This window comes from Aythya ferina (assembly GCF_964211825.1).
Source record: "Aythya ferina genome assembly, chromosome: 2".
Lineage (NCBI taxonomy): Eukaryota > Metazoa > Chordata > Aves > Anseriformes > Anatidae > Aythya > Aythya ferina.
This window is the reverse complement of record NC_140297.1, coordinates 18840566-18852762: the sequence shown is the minus strand read 5'-3', so window position 1 is coordinate 18852762 and position 12197 is coordinate 18840566. Positions and strand designations below refer to the sequence as shown.

Below are 12197 nucleotides of genomic sequence, written 5' to 3'. Positions count from 1 at the left end.
TGTTGGAAGGAGAGGCGGCTGGGAGAGGAATGCAGGGGGGTCCCGGGGCGCAAAGGTGCCCCCGTGCCTGGGTGGCATTTCCCAGTGCACCTGGGAAGGTGGGGCATCTCCAGCAGCTCCTCGCCCCTGCACGCCGCAGCCTTGGCAGCCCCTGGAAGAGCATCTGCTCCCCAGGGCACGCGCTGGAGCAGCCTCGCCTGCTCTCCCCTCGCAGGCATTTTACATTCCACAGGTCTGGGAGATGTGGGCTGTGTGACCACCCCGTCTGTGCCTGTTGTTTAAAACTGATCGAACTGGCAGCACGCCGCTTCAAACCCAGCTGCAACTGCACGAGCCGGCTCCTCAGCCTCTGTGCTGGGGGAAGGATTTTTAGAATTTGCTTTTTGGAGCAGGTAAATTCCTGCAGAGTCAGAATGTCCAAACCCTCTCGCTTGGCTCGACCTTTACCAGCTAATACGGCTCCTAAATCACCTTCGTCTCGGAAAGAAGATTTTAACAGCCGGTCGCGAAAAATTAGTTTAGGTGAAAAGATTTTGAGAGCTGGCAGTGAAGGAAACCTGGTTAAACAGCATCAGCAAGAGCAGGTGGAAATCACAGAAGTGCTTGTGCCACGAAGAGCTCCTTTTCTGAAAGGTAACCATTTATTTCACACTGTAAAATGAATAATTAAATGGATTTGCAATTACTGGCTTTTTAATAAACCCCAAACATCAATTATTTTACAATTGTGTGTGCATGTGTGTGTGCATCTGCATGTTGGTTCTAACTGACAGATTATAGTACATAAAGCATTTGTTTTGGAAATAAAAGGACTCAAAACATTTTTGTTTGTTTGTGTTTAGGTGCTGTACACAAGGACAAAATGTTTGTCCATAAAAGTAGTAAATCACAATGTTTTACAGTCGAAATCTGACCCTGCATTGTGAAGCTTTATTTGGAATGATAATTTGTAAATCTGAACGAGTGTCAGAAAGATTAAATAACATAGGAAAATGCACATCAGTGCAGCCACAGTCTCATTCAGTGTTGCAAGGAAAACTCCTGTCCGTATGTCCTAATAAGGCAGCTGTTTGTAGATTTCTTGTACAAAAACTGAACAGATCAAGTGTATTTCAAAAGGCTTATGTGCTTTTAGAGTGCAAGCAAATGTGGAGGATAATATAAGATTACGATCTACTCTCAGTTATCTGTTAAGCAAGAGGCTGCAGGAACATTCCCATTACCTCTTTAACTTAGTTTTGGTGACGTTACTCCTTAGAACTGCATCGAAAAGTAGCCATTTAATCTGCAGGGTGAAAAATGAGGGTAAGTTTCCATAATATTAGGAAATAGTAGTAGTAGTATTCTAATTGGGCTTTTAATAGATTTGGTATTTAAATAGGAATAAGAAGTAAAATTCTTTCAATCCCAAAGAGAAATTACTGCCCCTTCTGTCCTAAATACATAGGAAGAGAAAGAGTAAATCACAGACCTCTGTAACTTGAAACTGTGTATTTTCATTTCACACATATGGCATCCAAGGTTACAGTTTTTGTTCTTGGCTGAATAAGCTTTAAAAGATCCCCTTTTTTCCTTTTTTTTTCTCTCTCTCTCTTTTTTTTTTTCTTTTTTTTTTTTCTCCCTGCAGTATGACTTTTATTATTTCTCAAAGAAGGGAGAAGTGATGACACCTAATCTTACTCAGGGAGATGGATGATCTGTTTGTTTCTACAAAGGAAACTGGGTCTGAAGCACTTTATTAAAGGCAGAAGAGAGCAAATAGAAAAACTGGAGGTGGGAGGGCTTAAACTTCTGGTCTCGCTCAGAGACCGTCTGCTTGTTTAGCAATGTAATGTGGAAACTCATTTTTGAACTTGTGATGTATACAAGAAAGTAAAACATTAATTTCAAAAAAAGCAGATGTACAATTTTGTCCATCCTGGTAACCAAATATTTATTGATGCTTTGGTAAATGATGTTTCCCAGTCAAATTTTATACAATTTGAAAACTTCCCTGGAAAACCCTGTAACAGTAGGCTTATGGTTTTCACCACGTTAAAGGGCTTGAAAAAGCAGCTTGTCCTCTTTATGTTATCTCATTTGCTCAGTGCCTAGAGAAAAGAAAGTTATGTAGGATTTACTGAATAGCAAGTGTGCCCTTTTAAGGGATGTGATTTTTATGGAACTCCTGGGGCCTGCTTTTACTCATTTCATTTAAATGCTTCTGGGCTATCTAATGCTCTGCAACTAACAGCAAGGGTTGCACTCACTGCTCCGTGTTTTAGGTGGGATTTCTCCTGAAGAAAAACCTAGTGGTTATCAGTAACGCTGCAACCTGGCATGTGCTTTTAGTATTTATGGCATTAAGCTTACTGTTTTCTGGAGCATGAATTAATCCCTGTAATGTACTGCCTCTATGCATTTTGATGATTTGTGTACATTAGGCAAGATGTTGCTGTGAGTTGTTTTTGCAAGAGATGTCGAAAAACAAATATTGATACTGCCAAAGTGTTACAAGGGAGGTGGAAAGGCAGAGTGCAGAGCTTATCTCTGAAACTGCAACTGGCCCTAAATGGATCCAAAGCATGGGCAAAAGTGATGGGAAAGATGCTGTTCAGCGTGAAGCAGGTGCAGAGCTGGATGGTGGCAGGGTGGCAGCCTTGGCAGAAACTGAAAGAAACAGATGGGTACAGGATCCACGGGGCAGCACCCTGGAGGTGATGCTGAGTGCTGCAGGAATATGTGAGTAGTGACCAAAGGGTGTTTGTGTGGTCTTGTAGAGGTAATTCAGGGAAATGAGAGAGGTATCAGGGGCAGGTATGGGCTGAATACGATGGCTGAAACTGGGGATGTGGGGAGGGGAGGCTGAGAGCTCAAATGAGAGGAGAATTGGGGTTTGGAGGAGAACGGATGGCAGAGGCCCAGATGTTAGGAGCAGGTAGATCAGAGAGGCTGGTACAGGGAAATGTCAGAAGGCTCTGTCGGGTGGGATGCAGGCTTCTGGACAAACTGACATGGAAGAGGGGGACCTGCTTGACTGGACCTTTGTTTTTTTTCACAATGGTGAAACCTTGTGACCCTGTGTGCATGCTAATCTTCTAATCTTGCCTTCTAATCTTGCTCCCTGTGGGACAGCAACCTGTGACTGCTGGACCAGTGAGCTTGGCATGGTGGCATTTACAGTTCCCTTGAACCTCTTTTAAATTAAAACCAAAGAGATAACATGCATGAGTGGTGTCAATAGACAGCTCTCCAGCAAAGCTAAGTGCTCAACAGGTAGGAAGTCCAAAACTGTGCCTACAATTTAAATGGGACTGTAAGGCGTGATGTTTCCTTTTAATTGTGATTATATGTAGAGGATGGTTTGTTTTTTTCTGCAGGATCCCTGCGTTGCTTTGTGCAAGGGATGAGTTGTGCTCAACAGATAAGTTGGATTGCATAGGCAGTGAGGCAGATAGAGGCAGAGAGAAAAGGCATTATAATTAAAGCCATTAAAGGCTGGAGTGGATTTATCTCTGCCTCTGCCACAGAGCTCTGCGTGGTGGACATAACGCGTTAATGTTTACAGGTGAGTGCTGGCTGTCTGGATTTGTTTTTTGGTTTAGTTTCTGGGTGTAAGGCTGAAACCAAGGGTCTGACCTTCAATGCTGAACACACATAACGGCAACTGAAGTCAGTGTCAGCTGTGCTTTTATTGCATAAGTACTGCCTGATGCAAAGGACTCGAGAAGGTCGCCTTCTACTTATCCATTGCTCTTCTCCTGAATTTAATGAACTTCATTGACCATAATTTCTGTGGTTGCCTGCTTCTCATCTCAATATATACTAAAAAAAAAAAAAAAAAAAAAAAAAAAAAAAAAAAAAAAAAGGCAGAAGGGGTAGAATAAGATCCTTAATTTATAGGGACTGTTGTGAGAACAGCATTTTACAAATACCTGCTTTAGTGCAGTAATGAGGGATACAACATTTGTTGCTTGGTCATCAGACCAAGGTCAGACAAGACCCCAAGTGCACACCCTGAATGTAAGCTCAGCATCAGCTGAGTTCATGGATGTGCCGTAGGATGGAGGGATGCAGTACAGCCATCCCCCACTGCTGTGTGGCACCCAAGAGAGCCAGGCTGTCATTTCCCTGTGACCAGTACAGGGGGGAAACAGTCCTGAAGGTGTGGCAGTCACTGCTCTTGAGGGATATCTCTTCCCAGAAACAGCACTGATTGCCCTGCCTCTCTTTGCCTGTTCTAGCTTTTCTCTTAAAACCTTCTGTTTGGTTTCCTTCCACTCTGTCCCCACACTGGCAGCCACTGTGCAGGGCTCTACTCCACCCTGGACGTGGCCAAGCAAAGCTCATCACTGCCCACACCCCTGGAGGTCAGGAGCTTGGCTCTTTTCTATCTTACCAGCAGCAGCAGTGACCTCTCTGGAGCCGGGGGCTGAGGGAACCCAGCCCACTGCCGTCCAGGTTTTTGGTTTGAAGAAAAAGTGGAGATACATAAACCTTTCATATTTCATTCTGTTTTAAGACCAAATCAATTAAAATACGTTTTTTATTTCACCTCTGGGATACATTGCTGATAGAGAAGCTTTATGGATTTCTGTCACCCATACTTTCCTCCAAGAAAAGCAGACTATACTACCAACAGTCTTTTCAATTTCCTTTCTCTGTCCTATATTATTGAGCTTTGATATTTGTTTTATTATTTGGCTTCACATTATTTCACTTCACTTTATTTTTCACTCCATTTTCTTCCATTAGATTTTCCTCCTTTGTTCTGTGTTATTTAGTTTGCAGACTATGGTCATTGGAATGCAACATTTAGAGTAAAACTCTTGGTATTTCATGTTCAGCTGAACCCATAACTAGACGAAACTGTTTTGTCCCATCCCTAGTTATTAGATAGGGGGCCAAAGGACTTTGGGGATATCTTGGGATTCATATCTATGGGTTCTTCATGCAAAACAAGCAATAACAGCACCATAAAAAGTGGAATTAATTATGGCTTTCCCATTATATTTTTATGACAAACTCCAATAGTGACTATATAATCCATATGTGTATTACTAATTATCTCAAAGCTTGTTACGGTTTTTAAGTGAAGAGGTATTAAATCATGGGCAAAGTTTGGATATTATTCTTTCTGACATTCAAGTAACATCTATGGAATTTTTAAGGCCAAGGACTTTATCTCTCAGGAACTTCCATTTCACAGCATTTCCTGACAGAGATGTACCTACAAATCCAGAACACATGTAAGATTAGGAGTTAGCCTTCCAAGGAACTTCATTATTAAAAGAATAGCAAAGCAAGGAATGTTTTTATTTAGCCTACAATATTTTTGTTTCCTCTGCAACTGTTTAATATTCATAAAGACAGAAAACTCAGATCTTATAAGTACTTGTATATACAATTGTTCGTTATCTCACAAATTTAACGGTAGCTGTCTTTTTTTTACCACCAGCACATATTTTTCTGCTTGTAAAATGCATAGTTTTACTGCGAGCTTAAAAAAAAAAAAAATCAGAAATTTTACTGTCTTTTACAGTGTAGTCTGAAAACCTGAAACTAGGATTGGTATCAGATGCGTGTGTCTTAATATGGTTAATTGTTCAAAATTTCAAGCTTGAGACATACAGCTTTGCAAATCAATAAGGCATGTATAATTTCATTTTGGTATGTTAGTATAAGAAATGAACAAAATATTATGGACCCTTTGATATCAAAATAGAAAAGAAATCTAGATAAAAACTTCTCAAGCTGGAAAAGAACATTATTAAAATACCTCTTGGAATTTAAAATTGCACTGCAGAACCAGGGATCAGTTATGAGGTAGTGAACATTCTTTCATTGCCGATGTACATTTATTTCCATAGCCATTGATGTATGGCTTCACCTGGAGGATGAATAGGGCAACAGAACATGTTTTCTTTCAATTAAGATTATGCAGTATATAAACTGGAGTTATGGATATTGAAAACTGAATGTCTGTACATTTGTTTAGGTAAGGGATGATGGGACAATTTCTGTTCTTATTTGCTGTGAGGTTATGACTCAGACCCAAGCATAAAATATATTTCATTTTTTTGTTTGTTTGTTTTTTTTAAGCATGATTTCTTGCAAAAAATTGGTCATGTCAAAACACTCTGGCAGTCCGTCCCTCATCGGTAACCTTTTTATCTATTATCTGAATTTGTGCAATTATGATGGAAAGGTAAGTGTCTCAAAAATACTGCTTTTCTGTGATATACTGTATACACTGTATGCTGTATAGGATACTTTGTCTTGCACCTGTCAAATACTGCACATCTATATTTTTCTATAATTTTTTGAAAATTGCTGGTGGGTGGAGAAGGAAGACCTGATTAATATCATGTTCAGGGAAAAGCTGCAGCGCATGTTCAAGTCTTCTCACCCATCAGAGAATTCACATATGGGTGAGACCTCAGGAAAACCATACCCCAGGGTACGGTTTTAGCTCAGGTTAGTTCAGGTTGTAGCTCACAACTTAGACAATTCATCAGAGAAGCAAAATACAGACTGTGGAGGAGATTGCAGCGTGCATTCAGCTTCAAAATGTTTCCATCAGAATTCATGCAATCTAAGTATAATTCAGTTTACTAAGTCAGTGGTCAATCACCTAAAAAAATGTGCAGTGGAAACCAGGTTACAGTAGTTGCACTGCTTATGGAACTATTTTTCAATTGCAAAAGTGTATCCACCTTGAAATCTCTTCCTTTGGGACCTGTCAGAATTGGAAATAGATCATTATGGATTCCCTTGGGAAGCTCATGATCTTCCATTTCTTATTCTATAAGGGCTAGTAATATGGGATGTGGAGGAAAGCCACCAAAACCCTCCACAACTCTGGGAGACCTTAAACCATCTAGACAAGGGAATTTTGCAGAGGCTACAATTTTGGGAAGAAATAGGAATAATTTCTGTAAAGACTGATTTTTTTTTAAATTGTGTCTCTCTGGAATCAGCCGGTAGTTTTCAAGTTATTTTAAAGTTGTTAGGGAGATGAATAGGTAGCACAGATTGGAGGTACCTGAAAGTACATGATTAACATATCCATGTTCCATATCATTATCACTTAGTCATGCATAAGGTATAAGTGTATATTTCATATAGAGTATATAACTTTTTACGTATATGCAAAATTTATAGTGGTTTAAGATTTAAGTGTCATGGTTGAATATGAACCATAGTATTTTGGTATTAGAGGTTTCAGTAGATGCCAGTCAAACAGTATCTTTTAAATCTGGAATGATTTTGCAAAACTTGGATGAGAAAGCTTAAAAATATTATTCCCAACTGCTGAAAATCTCCCTAGTCTGGTTGTTTCTGCAAAATACTTTTTTTCTTTTCAGAACTGATGGTACAAATACAGCTTGTATGATTTTAAATTGTGTCCTGCTGTCAAAACAAGAGCTAGAGTTTTGAAATGAAACAGTAACTTTCAGGTTTCTGCATTTATTTATCACTGTAGATATTCTAGTAGACTAAAGTGTTACTTGTGAGTTCAGTTTTAATAAGTTTATTTGTATTGTCATACAAATGCAAAGAATTATATTGTCATACAAGACAGGAATTGTTCTACAGTTGAGAGTTTCTTGTTAGGAAGTGGATAGAACATCATGTGTATGTGACAGAAATAGCAACACCCAGGTATTTAATATCATAGAATTATAGAATGGTTTGGGTTGGAAAGGACCTTGAAGATCACCCAATTCCAACCCCCCTGCCACGGGCAGGGACACCTCCCACCAGACCAGGTTGCCCAAAGCCCCATCCAGCCTGACCTTGAACACTTCCAGGGATGGGGCATCCACAGCTTCTCTGGGCAACCTGCACCAGTGCCTCATTATCCTCATTGTGAGGAATTTCTTCCTAATGTCTTACCTAAATCTACACTCGTTTAGTTTAAAACCATTCCACCTGGTTCTATCACTACACATCCTGACAAAGTGTCCCTCCCCAGCTTTCCTGTGGCCCCCTTTAGGTACTTCCAGGCCACTATAAGGTCTCCCTGAGGCCTTCTCTTTTTCCAGGCTGAACAGCCCCAACTCCCTCAACCTGTCTTCATAGAAGAGGTGCCCTCTGACCATTCTCGTGGCCCTTCTCTGGACTATTTCTAATATGTCCATGTCTTTCTTGTGCTGGGAGCCCCAGGGCTGAATTCAGCACTCTAGGTGGGGTCTCACAAGAGCAAAGTACCCTTGTATGCTTGTCTATTTCTTTTTGATGGATGGCTTGTGCTATTCTTCTAGACAAGAAAGTAAATTCCTATTCTTTGTTGTTATTCTTGCCAGCTAATTATGTGATGAAAGGACTGAATTTTCTTTAATCCCATTTCCCAGCATTATTTGTGGTCCAATTGCATGGGTTTGAAAAATGATGTGAAAACCCAAATCATACTGTAGAACAGACTTTGGCTTAGAGTGGTTGTGGTATGGCAGGAACATCCAAGCATCACTACTGCTGTAGTTGACCATTAGAAATTTTTAGATCAATTTCTCTGGGAGATGCAAATTTCCTTTCAGTCAAAGCATTCAACTTGAAAAAAGTTTGTATTTCTTTCATTTGATCTTTCCCAGAAATTTGCATTTTGAAGAATCTAGGAGGACCCTGGGAAGTTTGTTCATGAAAACAGGCCTTGGTATCTATAGTGTGAATAGTGAAACTGATAGAAATATCAGTGTAACCAATATCCCAAAGAGTCTCGTTGTTACACTCCAGAGTCTCTCTGGTTAGCCCACATTTCCTCTGAAATGTGATTTTCAAATCTGGATGTGGACTTCCATCCCTAAGTGGAGTTGAAGGATTATATTACATTTTGTGCACATAGATAACTGTAAATCCTTATGCAAGTACATTTTCTCTCTCTCTCTCCTTTTTTTTTTTTTTTTCTTTTTCTTTTTTTAACACAGTGCCATAGGTGCCATAGTAATGTTTTAAATTTCTGATTAACTTCTGGTTACATTCTTGCTATGCATTTTTGCTACATTTTAATCATCTTTAAAATCTTCTAGACATTTAACGTGTTTTTTTTTTTTTCTTTTTTTTACACGTTTTGTTCTTTTTTTCCCCACTGAGAAAGATGATTCACTCAAACTGATCTTAATTCCTAAATCATTTATCTTGTTTTAAGAGTAGGCACAACATTGGCTCTTCTCCAGTCTTCTGGTATTTTACTCATCTTGAGTGAATTCAGGTAAATATTAAGAAAGAAAAAAATCATCAGTTCTTAGATGCCCTAGGATGAGACCCAGATTACTTTCTGTTTTATTCCTTCTCCATTTAGATTTTGTCCCTGGTATTAATTACGAAAGACGCATGATCACAGCTGACTCTCTTAGTGAAGTCTGAGATGAGAAAGATATTCAAAATTCTGCTTTCTCCATACCATTTGTTAAAAACTGTCTTTTCTGAGTGAGTAATGGTTTGATCTTTTCTTTGGCCTTCTTCTGATCACTAAGGCATTTATGGCATAAATGGTGACCCAGGATTACCGTTCCTTTTAAGGAAAGGGGAAAGACCCAGGGCCCAGCCACAATTTCCCCCTTGGGAAAGGGGGGGGAGATGAATAGGTATGTTTTCTTCCTCTGGGGGGGAAGAAAAAAAAAAAAAAAAAAAAAAAGCTGCAAATACATTGAAAGTTAAAACATCTGGAATGCACAGCTAGCTGTGTGGACATATGCAGAGTATTAATATCTAGATATTTAAGAACAGACAATGTTGTGCTATTATTGAGGAATGTGTGTTTTATGATAGCCATCTCCTGCTGACACCGCCTGTGGTTGTGTCCTGATTTAGGAAACACTTATTTTGAGTGTGATACTCCCAGGCTGGAGAACATAGTAATGTCTGTGTAGTGCCATGGACAGATCAGAGGCTTTCTGGGCAGCAAGATCTTTGGAGAGAGACCTCCTCAACCTGCTGTCTTCCAAAACTCAGATTCATCTGCTGCATCTAGATCTGAGAAAGACTCAGTACAATTGTTGATATAAATTGAAGTCAAACTTTTGATGTTGGAAGACACAGGAGAGGAAGGTTACCCAAGAAGGTGAGACTACAGTCCTACTGCATGAGGTGCTGGGCACTGCTTGGCTAACGTGTACATTTCAGAAGGAGCTTCCCTACCTGGCTGCATCTTGGCCATAACCTTGCAGAGCCTGAGCTGGTGATCAGGACCTGGAATGTACATCGCCTTCTTTTGAGGTTGCAGATTTATCTTCTGGAAATTATATTCTGCCTAGCCAAAGATACTCCCTGTGTCCTGTTAGGTGTGGCTGCCAGCCAGTGCAATTTCAAATCTCACCTCTTCCAGGGACCCCAGTTACTCAGGCATTTCCAGTCACAAAGCTTAACATGACCCTTCATTCAAGACTCATGTCTTTTAATTATGGCAATACGATAACTGCCAAGCATTGGTGTGGGTGAGCAAATAGCAACTAAAGGTGTTAAAGCTAATCCAGCAGTTTGAAACCAAATCCGGCCTCCCCTGAGAGCATTTCCAATCTAACAAGTCAAGTGCTGTCTTATCAGTTACTATTTTGTAATATGGGTTTACGAGTGAATGTGTGATAAGCGACCTCATCCACAAGCTGGACATTCCAGGCAGTGTTAACACCATGCATACAGTTTGTGCATGAGCCATGTAAGTTCCTGTGTTATATTTGGCTGCTTTCTGGCCTGTGCATCTCACTTTGTGGTATGCTTGTTGTGGCTGACCGCATGTATGCTGTCTGTAATTAACTGAAACTCATCTGCCACCTCCTTCCTTTTGTTTCCTGTTGCTGAAGTGTAAGCAGTTACGGGATCCAGCTTAGCTCTTTGTGCTGATTTACCTTTTCTATTACCATTTGATCTCAGTTTGGATACTGATGCTTCCTGTTTTTTGAGCTTGAATTGCTAATGGAGTGTTTTAAATGCCAATCTTGACCTTGGTAGCACTCCCTAACCTCTTCCTTCATGGGGCTGTCTAGCTCTCAGTCCCACATTCAGCAGTGCTTTGTGGTGTCCACCACTGGACCAGAGGTGTGAGGGCAAACTGTAACTTTTGGGCAAATCAGGCAACTGACAGGAAAAGATTTCTCTACACAAATCCAGAAATCTTCTAGGGTCAAGGAAATTATTTAAATTGTACTGCCTTGGATGATGGTTCAAATAAGTCATTTTGTCATTAAAACCTTCCTTTATATGTCTGTGTTATCATATTTGTTTTCCAAAATTAAGTCAGTGTTAATGGCAGGTTTTCACCAGTGAAAGGAAAGCTGGCAGTGATGGGCAGTTGCTCCCTAATAGAGATTGGTGGAGCTGTTGACGTTTGACCACAGGTGAGTGGAATCAGAGTAGTTTGCAGGTATCTCTTATTTACTGCCAGGTCAGTGGGGCTTGTAGGGAAATCATAACCAGCAAGGAGTTCCTTCAACCAGGGTTGCTGTTATCCCCATTCCATATCCACAGGTCATGGAAATCCCCAGGTCATTGTTTCCTTTGGGTGTTTTGTTCTTCATATGACTGCAGGCAGGTAGGGACAGCAACCTGTCACCCACAGGGGAGAAGTCATAAGCATAAACCAAGCAGATTTTGCTCAGAAGAGGTGTTTTCCTATCACTTGAGCCACTCCCTATGCATGAGCTTGTAGCTTTATCTCCCCATGTCACCCATGTGCAGTTGGGGGAATACATGCAACTCCCATGGAAGTCTCTGGGAGACATGGTGGTGTTAGTAATTGCCCTGTAAATATCATGTTGGAGTTAGGTGGATGGGAGATCTTTTTTAGTAGAAGAAGAGTGTAACGATAACTTAGTTGCTGATGATTAAGCATGTAAAATGCAGAACTGATGGGGCAAGTGGGTGCTCTGTGTATTGCTTAAGAAAAGGTGGAGAGGAAGCCCTTTTTCCAGGCATTTTTAATTGATTTTGTATATCCACTGAATGCAGATTATCTCAAGCTAAAAGGTTTATTAATTTCTGTGCAAGTTACGTGAGTTGTAAGGCACAGCTCAAGTTGGTACTTGAGTTCCCTGAGACCCACAAAGTCAAATGATCAGAGGTTGCAGTGTGTTCTCACTCTCCTTTTTATTCTGCTCCAGAAAGCTTCTATTAGGTTAATCTATATATCACAATGGAGGTATAATATGCAATACAGTGATAACTACTGAAATAATTCTGGAACTGAATCTACAGATATTTATTTTTTTAAATATAATCCC

The 12197-nt window shown here is 40.2% G+C and overlaps 1 protein-coding gene across 14 annotated transcripts in view; it reads left to right on the top strand.

The window, feature by feature from the left end:
* The window catches only part of KIAA1217, a 377584-nt gene that overhangs the window by 126738 nt on the left and 238649 nt on the right, over positions 1-12197 (top strand). For 5 of the 14 annotated variants that reach the window (XR_014689829.1, XR_014689830.1, XM_084510252.1 and 2 more), the window contains exon 1: positions 501-633. The exons of 2 other annotated variants lie outside the window; for them this stretch is intronic. The gene's annotated coding sequence lies outside the window, so the exon portion shown is untranslated. Of the gene's footprint in view, positions 1-499; positions 634-11383; positions 11463-12197 lie in introns of those variants that run through there. 7 more of the 14 variants (XM_084510244.1, XM_084510263.1, XM_084510258.1 and 4 more) reach the window with 4 other exon arrangements.